The 19,694-nt window shown below is 35.3% G+C and overlaps 1 protein-coding gene across 17 annotated transcripts in view; it reads left to right on the top strand.

Moving 5' to 3' along the window:
• Window positions 1-19,694, top strand: part of REV3L (REV3 like, DNA directed polymerase zeta catalytic subunit) — a 178,597-nt gene that overhangs the window by 21,582 nt on the left and 137,321 nt on the right. Inside the window, exons 3-4 of one of the 17 annotated variants that reach the window (XM_036247703.1) lie at window positions 16,925-17,018; window positions 18,241-18,373. The exons of 13 other annotated variants lie outside the window; for them this stretch is intronic. The gene's annotated coding sequence lies outside the window, so the exon portion shown is untranslated. 3 more of the 17 variants (XM_036247702.1, XM_036247707.1, XM_036247706.1) reach the window with 3 other exon arrangements.

Genomic DNA, 19,694 nt, shown 5'->3' with positions numbered 1-19,694 from the left:
GTTTTAGCGGCAGTGCTAGAGTTTGTAATATATGTTTGTAACTTAACACAGTCTTTCATCATAAAATAGCACATAGCTATAAGTACTCTACAACTGTGTATTCCCAATTCTTCCTGCTCATCTCTTGTGCTTTTGTTGTCATTCATTTTTACTTTTATATGTGCTATCAACACACAAATAAATTACCACTACTTTTGCTTTCGACCTTTATTTTTTAGAGCAATTACAAATAAAAAGTAAATTTACATATGTACTTTCATTTATGTCATTTTTAGTGGTGTTGATTCCTTTGTGTGGATACATTTTTCTGTCTGGTATCACATTCCATCTGTCTGAAGAATGTCCTTTAATATTTCTTGTAGGGCAAGTCTGGTGGTAATGAATTATCTCATAATTGTTCTTCTGAAAGACTTTATTTTTCCTTTATTTATATGAAATATTTTTGCTGAGTATAGAATTATGGATTGCCTTTTTTCTTTCAGCACTTAAAGGATTTCATTCTATTGGTGTCTTGTTTGCATAATTTTGCTGTAATTCTTATCTTTGATTTTATATATATAAACTTTTGATTTTTTTTTTCTTTTTGGCTATCATTAAAATTTCTCTGTGTCTTTGGATATGGTGGGTTTTGTCTTTGGATATGGTGTGTCTTTGAATACGGTGTGTCTATTTTCTTTTGTTTGCTGGATATCTTGGTTCTTTGGTTTGATATCTTTTATTTAATGTGGAAAATTCCACATTATATTTTCATGTATTTCTTTGATGTATTTTTTCTTCTCTTTATGTGATTTCAAGTACATGAATATTAGACCATAAGACATTGTCTCACCCTGGCCACTGGTTCAGGTGGTTGGGCATTAGCCTGTGCACCAAAGGGTTGCCACTTCGATTCCTAGTCAGAGCACATGCCCATGTTACAGGCTCAGTCTCCTGTAAGGGAAATGCAGGAGGCAACCAATCAATGTTTCTCTCTCTCCCTCTCTCTCTAAAAATCAATAAAAATATGTATTTTTTAAATATTGTCTCATAGCTCTTACTATGATTTGTTCTGGGTTTTTTATTTATTTTCTACTTTTTTCCCCCTATATGATGAGATTTATCTTTTAGGGAAATTTCCTTGATGACAAGGGTTGTTGTTGCTATTACTGAAGTATTGATATTTTAGAAAGTGAAGCTTTAATATAGAGCTATCTACTTTTTGGCAAGTAGAGAGAGCTCTTTCAGATTATTAGTAAAACATAAGTTCATAATCATTTTTGTTCCAACTAAAAATGGCTTGATTCAATTTTGAGACCACTAGATATGGCCCAGGATTGTGGCTATTGTAAAGATAGACTATGAGCCCTATCCGGTTTGGTTCAGTGGTTAGTTGGCCTGTAGACCATGAGTCGCGGGTTTTCAATTCCAGTCAAGGCCACGTACCTTGGTTGTGGATCGTCCCCAGCCCACGTCGGGGTTGTGCGGGAGGCAACGGTCGACGTGCCCCTCTCATGTCAATGTTTCTATCTCTTTCTCTCTCCCTTCCTCCCACTCTATCTGAAGATAAATAGAAAAAAAAAATGTCCTCGGGTGAGGATTGAAAAATAAAAACTAAAGATAAAATATGATGTAGTAACTCTAATGACTTATGAATAGAGTAAGCTATGTTTTTTAGTTTTATATGTTCAAGTGTTTTTATTTTGTTTTTTCTATATGTTAATCACTTGAAAGTCATTCAGTTTCCATTCTTAATTATGCTTGTTATAATAAATATTTAATTTGGAATAAAAATAATATTTCCTATCATCTAATAGCTAGATCTAGATGTATTTATTTTACTCTTGTAGGTCTATGTAGAATTAAATAGACATAAGGTACAATACAAGTAAGAAATCAACATGTTTTGTTTTGTTTTTGTAGTCTATTGGAAAAAGTGGGTTGGAAGTATATAGCATGCCTTTTAAATGAGAGATTTTTTTTACATATAGAAAATTTAAGACCATGAAAAATTAATAAATCAATTAGTATAAGTGGAAACAAACAGAATTTGAAAATATCAAAGTGTAGAAATTTTTAAAGTATATAGAGATGCCTTGAATTAATAAAAGTGATAAATGAGATTTAGCTAGTTTTTTAAATTACATGGTAGATGAATAAAAAGTAATATCCCAAAGGGAAGCAAGATATGCTTCTAGTTTTTTTCACTTACATCAATTGAAGTGTGTCAGATATACAAAATAAAGAATATTTGGATATGTCTGATTCAGTTGTAAAAGTTTAATCATAAAAAATTTTTACATTTGAAATCTGGAGTATTTTGTGGAATGAATATTAGTATCTTTATTTTTCTTCATGTGGGTTTATTTTTTTTAATGTATTCATCTTTATTGTTGAGGGTATTACAGATATCCCCTATTTTTCCCCCGTTGTCCCACCTCCACCTGGTTTTTGCCCCATGCAGGCCTTCACCACACTATTGTCTATGTCCATGGATTATGCATATATCCATATAAGTTCTTCGGTTATTCTCTGCCCTTCCACCCCCACCCTCCTTCCCTCAGATCCACCAGTTTGTGCCATGCTTCCATGCCTCTGGGTCTATTTTGTTCGTTAGATTCCACATATAAGTGAAATAATGTGATATTTGTCTTTCTCTGACTGGCTTATTTTGATTAGCATAATACTTTTCAGTTTCCTCCATGCTGTTTGAAAGAGTGAGAGATCCTATTCTTATTCTTCTTTTTTTTTTTTTACAGCTGCATAGGATTCCATTGTGTAAATGTACCACAGCTTTTTTTACCCACTCGTCTACTGACCGGCACTTGGGCTGTTTCCAGATCTTAGCTATTGTAAATAGCACTGCTATAAATAAAGGCTGCATATATTCTTTCTGGTTGGTGTTTTGGGATTCTTAGGATATATTCCTAGAAGTTGGATCACTGGATCAAACAGCAGTTTCATTTTTTAATTTTTGAGGAAATTCCATACTGTTTTCCATAGTGGCTGCACCAGTCTGCATTCCTACCAGCAGTGTACTAGAGCTCCCTTTTCTCCACGTCCTCACCAGTACTTGTTGTTTGTTGATTTATTGATGGTAGCCAATCTGGCAGATGTGAGGTGATACCTCATTATCATTATAATTTGCATCTCTCTGATGATTATTGACTTTGAGCACTTTTTCATATGTCTCTTAGTCGTCTGTATGTCCTGTTTGGAGAGTTGTCTATTTAGGTTCTTTGCCCATTTTTAAATTGGATTGTTTGTCTTCCTTTTGTTGAGTTGTATGAGTTTTTTATATATTTTTGAAATGAATCCCTTATCTGATGTATCATTGGCACATATGTTCTCCCATACAATGGGTTTCCTTTGCATTTTGATGCTTTTTTTTTTTGCAATGCAGAAACTTTTTAGTTTGATGTAGTCCCATTTGTTTAGTTTTCCTTTGTTTCTCTTGCCCTAGACAGGCATGGGGGACATCTGGCTGTAATGTCTGGCCCTCAGGCAGTGTAAGGCCTGAGAAATCAATACCAGCTAACATCACACACCTTTTTAAGTTAGCCTAACCAGTTATAGCAGGCTAATTTTTTTTTTTTTTATCCTCACCCGAGGACATTTTTCCATTTTTTGTACAGATAGAGCGGGAGGGAGAGAGAGGAAGAGAGAGAGAGAGAGAGAAAAACATCAATGTGAAAGGGACACATCGAGTGGCTGCCACCGCACGACCAACCAGGGCCGGGGACAAACTGCAACCGAAGTACGTGCCCTTAGCGGGAACCGAACCCGACGCTCTAACCGCTGAGCCAAACCGGCCAGGGCTAGCAGGCTAATTTTTAAGTCGATTATTTTTTATGGCCCACAGATGATGTTATAAATATCCAAATGACCCTAGGGCCTAGGTGATGTATCTGAAAATTCTGCTACATGAGATGTCTAAGATTTTGCCGCCTATATTTTCTTCTAAGATTTTTTTTTGGTATGTGCCCCTAGCAGGAACTGAACCTGGGACTCTGGTCCACAGGCCAATGCTCCAACTGCTGAGCCAAACTGGCCAGGGCTCTTCTAAGATTTTTATCGTTTCACAACTCACAATTTTAAGTCTTTTATCCATTTTGAGTTTATTCTTGTGTATGGTGTAAGTTGGTGATCTAGTTTCATAGTTTTGCATGTATTTGTCTAATTTTCCCAACATGATTTATTGAACAAACTGTCTTCACTCCATTGTATGCTCTTGCCTTCTTTATCAAATATTAATTGAGCATATTGCCTTGGGTCCATTTCTGGGTTCTTTGTTCTGTTTCATTGATCTATATGCCTGTTGTTGCACCAGTACCAGGCTGTTTGGATTACAGTAGTTTTTTAGTATAATTTGGTATCTTGTTTTGTGATCCCTCCAACTTTGTTCTTTTTCCTCAAAATTGCTGTGGCTGTTTGTGGAGTCTTTTTTGGTTCCATATAAATTTTGGAATTATTCTAGATCTGTGAAATATGCCATTGGTGTTTTAATAGGGATTGTATTGAATCTATAGATTGCTTTGATATTAGCATCTTTTAAAAAGTTGTTTGGGGGGAACTAGTTTATTATAAGCCCTTTTATGTGCTCTCAGTTTTATCTAGTAAGATTCCTTGTCATGATACATTATACATTTTCACAAAGAGGAAAAGTTTTGTTTGACCTATGTTTCAGTAGCTGGCAGATTTTGAAATGGGAACATCTCCAAGTTGATATTGGAGAAAAGCCACATAAAAGGACAAGAAGCCAAATGCATGAAGCACTTGTTTTTTTGGCAGAAAACTGCAGTATGTACAGATTCTTTATAAAAATCCAAGTAAACCTGATCATGGGCAGTTCCTTATTTAGTGTTAAATTCCCACTACAGCCCCAGCACACACCTAAGAACACAGTGTCAAGCTTCTGTTGACAAGTATGACTCTTTTTGGCTCTACTTTTGCAATTGTAGAACCATAACAGGAAATTGTTTTTCCTCTGATAAAAAAGGAAGACCTTAAATTAGTTAAATGCAATGGAACTTTGATCCTACACACACACACACAAGTGAAAATGCATAGTGTTATTTTATGAGTTCTTTGTAGGGCTTTGGTAAATATTTATTGGAGAAAAGGAGTTATTTGTATATAATTTACACAGATGAAAAATCCTTACATCTAGATTAGGAACTTTAAAATCCATTCTCTGTTTTCCATTGTTTCTAGAAATATTCCTGAATTTTATTCTGGGAATACTTTGAAACTTTCGATGCTTATTTTTGGAAATAGTTTGACACTTTCAGTGCTTATTTTTATGCTTGGTTAGGTGGGAATAGAGCAAACTTGATCTAAGGCTAATTTTGCTCTACTGCTGAAGCAATAACCTTATGATTATTCTACCTGATATTTTGTGAAGTGTGAGTTTTGGTTTTTTCCCCTGAATGAAACAAATTATTCCCACCACTGTCAGAGCCCCTGAGATTGTTCCCTCTGCTCCTTCTAATTGGTTCTTTTCCTGCTTGGGATAGATTCTTCACAAGTATGTGCTGATATTACTCAATAAAGACTTGAGAGGGGGATCCTCTGCAGATTTATTCCACTCTCTGCAACTCTCTCCTCTCTGTTACTCTACTAGACAAATTCTAGCAAGTTTGACCTCCTAGTTTCCTCAGCTCGTGGAGATTGCTGGGTTCTACCTGGGTTCCTTTCCCTCTGCTCCCTGGAAACTAAGCAGAGAGCTATTGGAGGGAGGCTCACTTTGTTTCCCTTCTCTTGAGGAGTACTCTCCTATACCAGCCATTGTTCATTGTCTGAAAACCATTGTTTCATATACTTTTCTGTTTTTTGTTTGTTTTTTTAGTTGTTTCAGACAGGAGAGTAAATCTGTTTCCTATTACACCATCTAGAATGGAAGCTCTATTCATTTTTTAAAGATTCAGCGCAAGTATTAGCTCATCTCTAAAATGTTTCATATTCATTTTTTAGTCAGAAATAATTTATTACAAAGAACAGAAGCCTTTTCAAAGAAACTCTAATAAAAAGGAGATTTATTATTATAATGCAGAGAAATCTCTCAGATCTTTATCACATGGTACAGACAGGTCTGGCTTCTCTTCCATTCTCTTTCCTGCATGCCAGTGTCCTCTGCAGGGTTCTTTCCATTTGCCTTTGGCTCTCACTTGCCAAAGTATTAACTCTACTTGACCTTTCAGCTCTAGTCCTTATAATATGTCATCAGATTACCTATATATATGAATGGCCCCAAGGAGCCAGAAAATTAATATTAATCTTGGGTAAGCAGAGTTCAATAGTGACATCACCGTGATTAATAATAAAATTAAAGCAACTTTTAATTTAAAAATTTTTAAAGAAGATTTTGATGTTAGCAGTACCAACCTATGAATGCTAAGTAGGAAGTTAAAGTCTGAAATAATACTCAGTAAACAATACTTATATCAAGGTAGCTCAAACTTTTTTTTTTGTTAATCCTCACCTGAGGATATTTTTCCATTGATTTTTACAGAGAGACATGGATGTGAGAGAGACATCGATTGGTTGCCTCCCACACAAACTCCAACTGGGGCCAGGGGTCAAACCTGCAACCCAAGTACGTGCCCTTGACCGGGAATTGATCTCTAGACTCTTCGGCCCTCGTCAACACTTTAAATAATAAGCCAAACCATCCAGGGTGACATTTTGATTTTTTATTATTAAATTATATGATTCATCTGTAAACATTCACAGAGCATGTATTATGCACCAGACATTGTACAAAGCACTAGTGATACAAAGGAGATTATACTCTAGAAAAGGGTTTGGCAAACTTCAGCCCTGAGAGCCAAATCCAACTCTACTGCCTGTTTTTGTAACTAAAGCTTTATTGGCTTACAGCCCCTGCCATTTATTTATATATTATCTATGGCTGTTTTCATGCTTCAACAGGATTTGAGTAGTTGCAGCAAAGACTTCATGGCCCACAAAGCCTAAAAATGTAATATTTGCCCTATTACAGGAAAAGTTTGCCAACCCCTGGCATAAGGTGATCGATTATATATATATTATAAAGTTTGAGTTCTTTTTGCAGTGTTGAGACCTTCTTTAATCAGGTCTTAGACATTGACCAAAATTAATATATAGAAGGAGGTTAAATTACTTTCCTGACATTTTCAAAGTTCCTGTATTCATTCATTAAGACCATAGGATTGTTTTCTTAATTAATTCTGGTTGGATTTGAAATATCTCACATGAGGGCATCTGGGTTTGTTGGTGATTCAGAACACATGTGGTGTGGTATTTGGCAAGAGGCTAAAGGCCAAGTGTTGCAACCATCCACATAACAATCTTTTGTAAACCATCCAGTGTTTTTTGTAATTTTAGCAATAAATACAGATTTTTTCCCCCTCTGCAGTATGTTAAAACAAAAAGTAATATATTTTGAGATGGTCGGTATATTTGAAAATTAACTCATTTTCAAATATAAAAAACACGAAAGCTCAGGAAATACCAGCTAAGTCTAAAAGTACTTGTGAGGTTGGTAATCAGTATATAGTTCCTCTGTGTTTATGGTTGTTATTAGTGAAGGCAAAGGAGTCTTATACAGATTTGCATGAAGTTATTCACCCTTTAAGTCTCTGCTACTATGACAAGAATAGATCTGTTATTTTTAATGTGTGCCTGTCTTTTTAAAATATAGCTGCTAATCTTAATAACAAATGCTAGATTCTGTGGAGCAATAGGTGATTCTTGTTGAAAAAAATCTAAGAAAGAAAAGGTTAAGAGTCCCTGTGATATAGGGAGTTTTTCTAACTAAGGTAACCATCCCAGTGTACTGGGGATAATCCTAATTTACATAATTATTAATAGTGCCCCCCCCTATTCTCAAAAATCCTAATTCAGATGTTCGATGGTCACCCTATTTATCTATAATCATGATGACCATTGAGCAGCTGGATCTGTTTTAAAGTTTAGCATTTAAGAAGCCTCAGCATTTATTCTGATTCTAAATCTCACTGAAGAGTTGGTAGATTGATGGCTGCAAGATAGCACAGTTGTTCAAGTAAAACTTAACTCATACAGAGTCATCTGTTAGTAAAAACCTAGATTATGTGTGTCTCCATGGCACAAAATCATTGAATTCCCCACTGCTAAAAATGAACTTCATGTGTAGTGTTTGGGTAATTCTTTAAACTCTTTCCAGTCTTCTTTTCTAGGCTTTCCTTTTTTCATTTTTCTTTTTACCATGAGCCCTTTATTTTAGCCCCACTTATAGAAAATGGATTTTTCTGAATATATCCTAAACTTTTTCTACCACCTGTACCTTTCCTATATTGTTCTCTCCATTTTTTCCTGCCCCACCTTTTCTAGTTTCCTTTTCCTCTCTTTGCCTATTAAATTCCTACCCATCCTTTAAAGTCCAGGATAAGTATCACTTCCATGAAGCCTTTTTTTATACCCCCCCCATTCTAATTAAATTATTTTTTCTGGGCTCCCTGAACATTTTGTTTCCATCTGTATTATGTCTTTTAATGTAACTTGGTGCCCAGACCTCATTCCCAGGTCTTTAAAAAGCAAGACAATTTAATTTATTTTAAAATCCATATTACCTATACAAAGCCTTTTATATTAGGTGTTCAATAAAATTGTATGGTCAAGTATTGGCATATTCCCCTAATTTCTTTAGAATAACTAGGCCAGAAAATATTTTAGAAAGAGATTTTCTTTGTAAGTTTTGTAAGGGTAACTTTAATATGTCAATTTCTAAATTTATTTAATACCTTTAATTTTCTTTTTACCTGTGCTCTTTTTAACGTTTTTCTTCAGATAGAAGTATATTTCATTGACATTTTAACTAGGACTAAAAGTTTCTAATTTTCCTTCTTTTCAAGGTAATTTCTCATGTTTTAAGAGCTGCTTATGTTGTTTTTCCATTGTCATCTTATTTAGTTAATTCCTGAAAATGGTGAGATGATCTGTTACCTGACTACCTAAGTTAGTTCTGAGTTAATCATTGCCTTCCATAAACCTCCCTTACTTTGTCCACAGTATTTCTGGAGAAGTAGGAAGAAAAGTATTACGTTGTTTGCCAGTTGAGGAAAGTTTACTTTAAACATCAGCCCGCTTTATAAAATCTTTCTTTGGTGAAAGTAGAAGTTCATAGGAATTTTCAGAACCTAAAACCAAAAGTTGACCCAGATTCTAAACAGCTGTCTTTCCTATAGCTGGTAATAATCAAAGTATCGCCCTGGCTGGTTTGGCTCAGCAGTTGGAGTGTCAGCCTGCGGACCAGAGAGTCCCGGGTTTGGTTCCCTCTAGGGGCACATACCAAAAAAAAATAATAATAATCAAACTATCACTTGTCCTTAATCTAGTGACTGGCAGTTGGGAAGTTTTGTTATAGAATTCTATTCAATGCTCTTATCACCTTTTCTTCACTCGGAATAATAATTGGCATTTTATTTCAGATACATAATGAACCAAGGGTTGTGACTTGTAAATGAATTAGGGTAAATCATTTAGTGTCATATCATTTGTGTTATAGACTAAGTTCTTGAGTCATCATATATATGACAGATTGCTTAAATCTAAAGTTAATCTGTTCTCATGTTTGGAGAATTAGGATTATAACACAAAGACTTTACTACTCCTGTTCCTGACTTATTGTGGGAACATTTCAGCAAGTACACTTAATATTTTATTTTGTTCTTATGAGATGGATATTGTTTTGGAATACCTGAGATCTCTGGAAACCTATTAGAAGGGAACCTTATAATGGGGCTTACATCAAATATAATAGATCCATAAATTTGTTCATAGCCTCTGAAGAACACGTCAAATTCTCCCAGTTACTTCAGCTTCAGGAAGTTCATCTAGATTTGGCCAAGAGGCAGATTATATGTTTGGGACAGTGGAAGAGATGGTTAGACAGTCCAACCAAATAGCCATCTCATTCTTGGTATTTTCCTACTTTTGGCTTTTTGGTAAAGACTTAAGGTTACCTTGAATGGTTCCACCACAGACTTGCATCATGGAAGGAAAGTAGTAGTATTTGATAGTAGAGAAAAATTCTTATCCCTAGATTAGAATAATTAAATTAGTTGTAGTCTAACAAGTAGCTTAAAGGTTGTGAGTTGAAGAACTGTCTTTTATGTTTTAAGGTAATAGATTTTCTAAATAGGGGATTGAGAAATGGAAGATTTGATAGACTTGAGAAAAGACTCAGAAGATTAAAAATTATCTAGAAATGCTAGAATTTCTTGTCATTTTGTAAGATTAAACTGGAGAAATTGGTGAACATATAAATTATTTTTATTTAAACCAGAATATAGGGAAAATGTTTAGGAGATATTATTGAGAAATATCAAGTAAATTTGGAATTGGCTTTGGCAGAAGCAAGTATTAATATTAAGAAGGAGTTTGGATAATGGAAGACATGTCAATGTTGTTAACTGTAAAGATATTCGTAAAGATTTTTAAATGTAAGCATTTGATTCAGTGATCTTTTATTCTTCGATGTTTTTTCTTTCCTATTAATTCATTGGAGAGTATCATAGTGGTGATTTTTTAAAAATTTATGATTATAAATAGGTGCTTTCTTATAAGTCACTAATTTTATTTGATAAAAACTAGAGGGTTTCTTTGTTTGGTTTTCAACCTCTTTGAAGTGGTGCTTTGGTACAGTGAAAAGAACAGTAAGAATCAAGAACTTAAAGAGTGAGTGCTTCTGGTTTAGAAGTCCTTGGAATTCTTCTTAGTTAGCTATGTGACTCTAGGTACTCTGAAAATCTTCTCTTATATACAAAATGGGCAAACAAACTAATATATACATACAAGGAGTTATATGAAGCAATAAAAAGAAATGAACTACAGTGCATGTGACCTCATGGATTAACATCCAAATCACTGTGCTGGGCAAAATAATTCAGGCACAGAAAAATATGTACAGTGTGATTTCAATTTATAAAGTGGTAGACAAAACTATTATGAAAAATCAGAACAGTGATTGCCTCAGAGGAGGCAGGATCAACTAAAAAGTGGCAAGAGGGATTTTGTGGGGTAATGGAAATAGGAAATGTTCCATGATAAAGATACACACATTTGTCGAAATAAGTCAAAGTACAGTTAGTATTTATACATTTCACAGTATGGATATTTTATCTCCCCCCCCTTCAGAAAAGAACTGTAAACAAATACTAAATTCTAGTTAGTAGATAATGTCTTTCTCAGTGGTAGTAATTCTAAACTTACTTTTTATGTTTTCTAGGCTTGTGAAATGAGTAAATATATTTAGGATAATGGGATCCAGGTTTCTCACTGTTGGGCAAGGGAGAAACATGGACATGGGACAAATGTCCCTGAGGTGTTGAGTTGGCATTGGAGGTATCAGTATGAACTCATAGTTTTTATTATATTTAGAGAAGGATGGATGGATAGAGAGATAAATATAGGGGTATGTGTGTGTGAATTTCCTAACACTGTGTGCTTAGAAGTTCTAAAAATAATGACACCCCCATAGCAATGAGCACAATTTGTGTCCAAATCTTGATTTCTAAATAACATCCTTGACTAAAAGGAACCAAGACTTCCTTCAGAGATAGCTAATTCTATGGCTGGGGCTGAGAAAGTACAAGATGAGCCTGAAACATCTTTTTGGTTTCAAAAAATAAGAAAGTGTTCAAAGATCGAAGGAAACATCAAAAGAACACAGGAGTTCTGGTATCCACTAAGACTTGAAAGAAATTGGAAGTCATCACTATTGTCCTCACAGTAAAATCAAAGTTGAAGAAATTAAAAATCAATATCTATTCTTGGATCCATCAGAGAATTGAAATCACAGAATAAAGTAATGCCCACAAAACTGGAGAAACAGATGAATTCAGAAAATCACAGTTTACTAGAAACAGAAGCTGATGGAGCCAGAACTGGTAGGAAAGCTTAAACTGTAACTGATGGACTGCTAGAAGCTGACTGTGGATTAGCCTGAAAGTTAAAAAACTCCTGGGGCCCAGTGTTAATGGGGCTCCCACACTATCATGAGTTTTTACTCTGCAAGATTTACCAGGTTCTCATACTAAATTTGGAGGTGGGGGGAGTCTTCTCATGCTTCCAGAGGAATAGTAACAGTTTTGAAATATGCTCAGGGCATTCTGTTCTCCACCTGCCCACCAGAGAAACTACTAGAGCCTAACCAATTGGAGGAAAGGGAAATACCCAACTCCAGTTCCCTCTAGCTTTACTGTCTTATCTAAGTCAATGGGTGAGGAAGTTGAGAGGCACTTGTGAAGGCCAGAGCCTGGGATACAGGCCCGCTAAAAGCCCCAGGCCTGATCATAGGATTATAGACACCCCCACCCCCCAGTTTACCACCATATCAACAGGGCTCCTGTATAATAATAGAGGATTCCAGATGAAAGAATGGCAAGCCCTCTATTTAAGGACTTTATAGGGAAGCCTAGAGACAACAGGAGAGACAAAAATAACGATAACTAGAAGAAATTTTAGCCCCTTATACCTATAGCTAGAGTAAACAGCCTAACTCCTGGTCAGATATAGCAGAGATTTTGGGATTGTCCGACTGTTAATATAAAAGAACTGTGATTAATACACTATGGGCTGTAATGGAAAAAGCATACCCATCTTAAAGAACAGATGGGTAATGTAAGCAGAGAGATTGAAATTCTAAGAAAGAATCAAAAGGACATACAAGAAATGAAAAGCACTGTAACAACAACAACAAAAAAGCATTGTAACAGCCTGGCCAGTGTGGCTCAGTGGATTGAGCATTGTCCCCATGGACTGACAGGTCCTGATTTGATTCCCAGTCAGGGCACATGCCAGGATTGTGGGCTCAATCCCTAGTAGGGGACGTGCAGAAGGCATCTGATCAATATATCTCACATCGATGTTTCTGTCTCTCTCCTTCCTCTCTCTCTAAAAATCAATAAAAATATATATTTTTTAAAAATAAAAAGCAGCCCTGGCCAGTTTGGCTCAGCGGTTAGACCGTTGGCCTGCGGTCCAGAGAGACCCGTGTTCGGTTCCCGCTGGGGGCAGGTTCGGTTGCAGTTTGTCCCCGGCCCTGGTTGGGTCGTGGGGGGGTGGGCGACCACTCCATGTGTTCCTTTCATGTTGATGTTTCTCTCTTCCTCTCTCTCCCTCCTGCTCTATCTGAACAAAAAATGGAAAAAAATGTCCTCAGGTGAGGATTTAAAAAAAAAAAAAGCACTGTAACAGAAGTAATTACCTTTGATGGGTTCATCAGAAAGGGAAGAGAAGGAGCAAAGGAAATATTTGAAGTAATAATGGCTGAAATTTTTCCAAAAACTACTGATCCAGGAAGCTCAGAGTATACCAAATGAGGTAAATACCAACCCACACCTAGGCATATTATATTTAAACTACAAGAGACTAATGTCAAAGAAAACCTTGAAAGATACCAGAGGGTAGAGAACACCTTACCTATACAGAAAGAAGGCTAAGGATTACTTTGGACTTCTCTTCATAACCCATGCAAGCAAGAAGAGTGGACTGAAATGTTTTGTGTTGGTAGAAAAAAAATCACCAACCTAGAATTCTGTGTACATTGAAATTATCCTTCAAAAGTGAAGGAAAAGTTAAGACTTTCTCAGACAAAAATTGAAGAAATCTGTCACCAGTAAGAAATGTTACTTGCCTTGTAAAAAATGTTAAAAGAATTTCTTCAGAGAAAGAAAAATAGGTATGTCAGAAACTCAGATCTACATAAAGAAAGAGCATTAGGGAAGGAAAACTGAAGGTAAAATAAAACTTTTTGTTTTGTTATTTTTTTTTTTTAATCCTCACCTAAGGACATTTTTCCATTTTTTGTTCAGATAGAGTGGGAGGGAGAGAGAGGAACAGAGAGAGAGAGAGAAAAACATCGATGTGAAAGGAACACATCGAGTGGCTGCCACCCGCACGACCTACCAAGGCCGGGGACAAACTGCAACCGAGGTATGTGCCCTTAGGGGGAACCGAACCTGGGTCTCTCAGGACCACAGGTTGACGCTCTAACCGCTGAGCCAAACTGGCCAGGGCTGTTTTGTTATTCTTAATTGACAATAGAAACAATGTATTGGGTAATTATAGCTTATGGATAAGTGAATTGAATAATAGTGTTGGAAGGGACAGTAGGGAGGAATTTGGAAAACTTGAAAGATACCTGTACTACCTATGAAGTGTAGCATAGTGCTATTTGACAGTGGACATAGATTAGATGTAAATGTATACTGCAAACTATAGCAACCACTAAAAAACCCTTTTTTTTTTTTTAATACTTTAAAGATGTTGCTCCACTGACTTCTGGTTTGCATTGTTTTTGATAGATTTGGCAATATGTTTCTGCCCAAAACTTTGTCATACTTGTAATTGTCATGATTTATCACTGTGTCCTATTCAGGCCCCTATGTGACCAGTTGTATGCTTAGTAGAAGTAAGTCTGATATCAGTCTGGTACTAAACATAGTCCTAAGAAAACTTCCCTTAAATTTCTTTTTTTTTTTTAATCCTCACCCGAGGACATTTTTTTCCATTTTTTGTTCAGATAGAGTGGGAGGGGGAGAGAGAGAGAGAAACATCGACATCCAAGGGACACATCGAGTGGCTGCCACCCGCACGACCAACCAGAGCCAGGGACAAACTGCAACCGAGGTACATGCCCTTAGCGGGAACCGAACCCGGCTCTCTCTGGACCGCAGGCCGACGCTCTAACCGCTGAGCCAAACCGGCCAGGGCCCCTTTAATTTATATATAAAAGTTGTAGGATATTTAGAGGAAGGGAAAGGGTGGGGTGAAAGGGGCCTTGCTGCCTTTACCTTTTGGCATAATAACTATTAAATACAGGGGTGGGCAAAGCTAGGCTTACAGTTGTGAGTATGCAAAACACAGAGTTTATTCTTGTATTATTATTTATTCTTACTTTTTTTCCATATGAACTACTGTTAACCACCCCTGTAAAATGTAGTAAAGTTTATTGTCATTAAGTTTTGATTGTGTAAAACATTTTTCATTGACAGTTTTTCTTAATCTTTAATTCTTTATTTTATTATTATTATTATTATTTGTAATAATCACTTTACTATAAGTGAAACCTCTGTGTAATTTGACAAAATATCTTAATGTGATTCAGATTTAAAAATACTATACTTAGTGCATCATTAAATGGGAATAAAGATGTATAAGTGGTTTTAGTGTCTAATGATTGTTTTTCTTTCAATTAGTTCATAATTTATTTTTATGATAAAATCCAATAATTCATTTTAATGAATATATCAGGTCTTCTCATTAGAGACCTTGAAAGAAAACAATGAGTATAGATAGATTTAAAAAATTATAGAACAGCTTTACTCATAGTTCACATACCATACAATTTATGTATTTCAAGTATACAATTCAGTAATTTTTAGTATGTGCATTAGTATGTTCACAGAGGTATGCCACCATCACTACAACCAAATTTAGAACATTTTTAGTAGCTATTACCCATCCCATCCAACACCATCAGCCCTTACAACCACTAATAACCTTTCTGTCCCTATAAACTTACTTATTCTGGACATTTCAGATAAACAGAATAATACAATATGCGATCTTTTGTGTCTTCCTTTTTTTTTTTTTTTAAATCCTCACCCAAGGATATTTCTCCATTTATCTTCAGTAGAGTGGGAGAGAGAGAGAAATATCGATGTGAGAGGGACACATTAGCTGGTTGCCTCCCGCACAGCCTGACCAGGGCCAGGGATGAACCGCAACTGAGGTACATGCCCTTAGCTGGAATCGAATCCGCTACTCATTGGGCAATGGGCTGATGCCCTACTGCTGAAACAAACCGGCCAGGGCTGTGTCTTGCTTCTTTAATTTAGCATCTTCCCACAGTTCATTCATGTTGCGGCATATATCAGTACTTTATTCCTTTTTATGGCTGAATGAATAGTCTACATTGTATGGATGTTCCGCATTACATTTGCCCATTCATCAGCTGAAAGACATTTGATTTAATACCACCTTTTGTCTATTATGAATAAGGCTGCTATGAACATTCTTGTACACGTTTTTGTGTGGAAGTATATTTTCATTTATCTTGGACATGTATCTAGGTATAGATGGTTAGTCATATAGTAACTATGAAGAAGCAGCTAAACCATTTAACATTCCCACCAGCAGTGTATGAGGTTTCCAGTATCTCCACACTTGTTATTGTCTGACTTTATGATTATAGCCAACCTAGTGGGTGTGAAGTGGTATTTAATTGTGGTTTTGATTTGCATTTCGTGGATAGCTACATTTGTGTATCTTCTTGGGAAAATGTCTATTTAGATCCTTTACTGTTTTAAAATTAAGTTCTTTGTCTTTTTATTATTGAGTTGTAAGAGTTGTTTATTCTAGATACAGGTCCATTATCAAGTAAGATTTCCAAGTAGTTTCTCTTATTCTATGAGTTGTCTTTTTTACTTTTTTTGTGGATAGGTAAAATTTTAAGGTCTTCTAGTGTTCAGCTACCAGAAAGTATGATTTGAACAATTTACTAGATTTGCATAATCTAATTACCTATAACATGTGTCTTTGAATGAAAATTCAGGCATGTATATACAAATTTGACTGGACAATAAGCTTATCTCGATTAGCTATTAATATTAATGCTTTAGATCATCTGAGGTGAATTTTCACATTGTAATCAGGTTATTAATATTACTTTGAAACCTTGGATTACTTATTTTTCAGTTGAAATACCACAAAGATTAATGTGTGACCATTCTGGCTAAAATGCCTGAAACTAAAAATATTTATTTTACAAACCAGAATTTTAGTTTTTATAGCGAAGGCTGATAAACACTGGTTATTTTTATGACATTTAGTCTGAAAGGTACACATTTTTGTTTGTTTATTTTTTTGTTTTGTTTTTTGAGATTCTGGCTTGAAATTGCTGTTTATAGTTTAATTTTTTAAGGCTGGGCTTTTTAGAAAAATAGAATGATGCACCATGATGTGTGAGTCTTGAAGCAGTACCCAAATTGAAGATTACAGTCACTGTGAAAGTCAAGGTAATTACTGATGTTTTCCTGATAATAATTGCAAACTAAATTACAAATGACTTGTCATTTCATCAGATTCTTGACATATTAATCATAAAAGAATTTATATGTTATATTTTGATGTTTATTTTACTATTGTTTAATATGGAAAGTTGGTCCTTAATTCAGTCCATTTAGTCCCCTTGCCCTTTGCAAATAGGGGAATATAGGAGGGCATTCAATATGAATTTCTCATTAGCATTTGTAAAGAAATCATAAGGAGAAAATAAAATAAAAGCAGTCAAATTTTCTACTAGACTCAGTTAAAAGCCCTCTTAGGAATTATTCAGTATGAAAAAGATGTAATTGATGTCAGTTTTTCAACAATAAATTCTCAATTCTCTGACATCAACTTATGGGTATTCTACAATTTAATTCGGTTGTGACACCAACTACCCAAAGTTAGTGCAGACCCCACAGGATAAGGGGTCATGACCACCTCCACTTCAGATGCTAGCCACAAATGGGGTCCCCAGGCTACCTGCACTTCTGCCACACCAACTGCAAATTTGGAAATTCCCATGATCCCTCGCTCTGCTTCAGGTTTGGTATATTGCTAAAACATCTCACAGAACTCAAGAAAATGCTATACTTACACAGTTTATTATAAAGGATACAAATGAACCGTCAGATGAAGAGATACATAGGGCATGGTTCAGAAGGGTCCTGAGCTGAGTTGCTTTCATTCCTGTGGAGTTGGGATGCACCATCCTCAGTATGTTCACTAACTAGGACGTTTCCCAAAACCTCATTATTCATGAGTTTTTATTGAAGTTTTATTACAAAGTCATTATTGATTAAATCATTGGGCATTGATGATTGAACTAAATTTTAAGACCCTCCCCTTCCTGGATGTGAGGTGGAGGGAATGGAGTTGAAAGTTCCAACCCTCTAATTATATGGTTGATATCTCTGGCAACCAACCCCCATTGCAAAGCTATCTAAAGTCCCACCAAAAGTCATCTTAGTAAAAGCTCAGTTATGATCAAAGGAGTTTGTTATGAAAAACAAAAATGCTGCTATCATAAAGGAAATTTCAAGGATTTTAGGAGCTCTGTGCCAAGAACTGGGTATGAAGACCGAGAGAGAGAGAGAGAGAGAGAGAGAGAGAGAGAGAGAGAGAGAGTTATAGTATAAAATATTATACTACATGTCCTTATCCAACATGTATTAAACACCCACTATGTTCCAGGCTCTCTGCTAGGCATTGAGAATAGGAAGAATAAGAAGACATGATGCATATTTTCAAGGAATTCACATGTGTAGGTGTGGAGGCAGAGACAGTGAAGTTGCATATTAACATGGAATTAGGTTCTAAAGTAAAGGTATGAGATTAAAACCTCATAGGCATAAGTTGACTTGACAATAGCTTAAATTGTATGAAATCTACACTATCTTTCAACAAATCCAGCAGCTTAGTTTACTTCAGGTATAGGTACTAATCACTGTTTCCTCATTTGAGTCTAGTTCAAATAGTTGGCCCACATTTAGAGCCATGTTTTGTGAAAACTCTGAACTATGTCTTTTAAATAGTAGAATCACACTTAGTTGTCTCTCTCAATTGGAGATGCTTTCACTGTTACAGGCACAAAGTGACTGAGACTCAAGAACAATAGATTTATATACCTTACCTCATGTCACTAGATCATAAATTTATTGACTAGACACACCGGTGCTACTTAATTGTGGTCTCATATTTGTTCATTTGATCTCTTTGTCTCTCTGCCTATGTCTCTTCCCATTCCTGGCAGTCCCTTCTACCCAGTAAAAAAAATGCATATATAATGTGATTCCATCATGTATGAACATATATATATAGTTATAGACATATAGGTAATAGATATACAGATAGCATAATGTGATGATAAATGCCTTAATAGATTTAGGCAGGTGCCTCGAGGACATAAATGAGGAAACAAGTTTTAAATTTACTTTTGAGGGTCAAGGAAGGTGTGTATAGTTGAATTAGCAAGTGGGGCTGATTCTTCAAAAATAAGATACAGTATTTTTTATCTAAATACTAATCGTATTTTTTGTTTTCTTAAAAAAATACTCTTTATACCGGTCTTTTTCCTATTTCTTCAGTGATGATTCTTCTGATTATAGAGTATATTAATTAATTCAAGGAAAAAGACATTGCTGAAGCAAAGGATTCTAGTACTCAAAGTTTCTTTGGCTTGTAATACTTCCGTAAAATCTCCTCATTTGCATAGTATTCCAAATTGTACTTGTGAATATAAAATTGTGAAAATTGATTTTCCCCACTAAGTACAAAGCTCTAGTCTAAGACATAATGTGTCCTTCAGCAACCTTTAGTTCTGAATAGTTTTATACCTGCCATTTGGCTGTTTTCTCTATGCATTATGCTTTTTTTGTTGCTTCATTCTTCTGTTACAGCTTTCTTTCATGCTATAGAAATATTTTCTACCATACTATATTAATTATTGTATAATTTTTTTAGTTATTTTCTTTGTGGTTACTCTGTGTATCATATTTAACATTTTCATTTAAAACAGTATAGTTTGGATTTACCCCAATTTAATTATAATAGCATATAAAAATGTTGCTTCAATATAACCCCATCTGTACAGATTACATCTTTATACATGAAAAGCCCATTAACACAACTAAAATTATTTTTTGTAC

Source organism: Molossus molossus, unplaced genomic scaffold (assembly GCF_014108415.1).
Source record: "Molossus molossus isolate mMolMol1 unplaced genomic scaffold, mMolMol1.p scaffold_m16_p_8, whole genome shotgun sequence".
Classification (NCBI taxonomy): Eukaryota; Metazoa; Chordata; class Mammalia; order Chiroptera; family Molossidae; genus Molossus; species Molossus molossus.
This window is presented reverse-complemented; position numbering and strand designations above follow the sequence as displayed.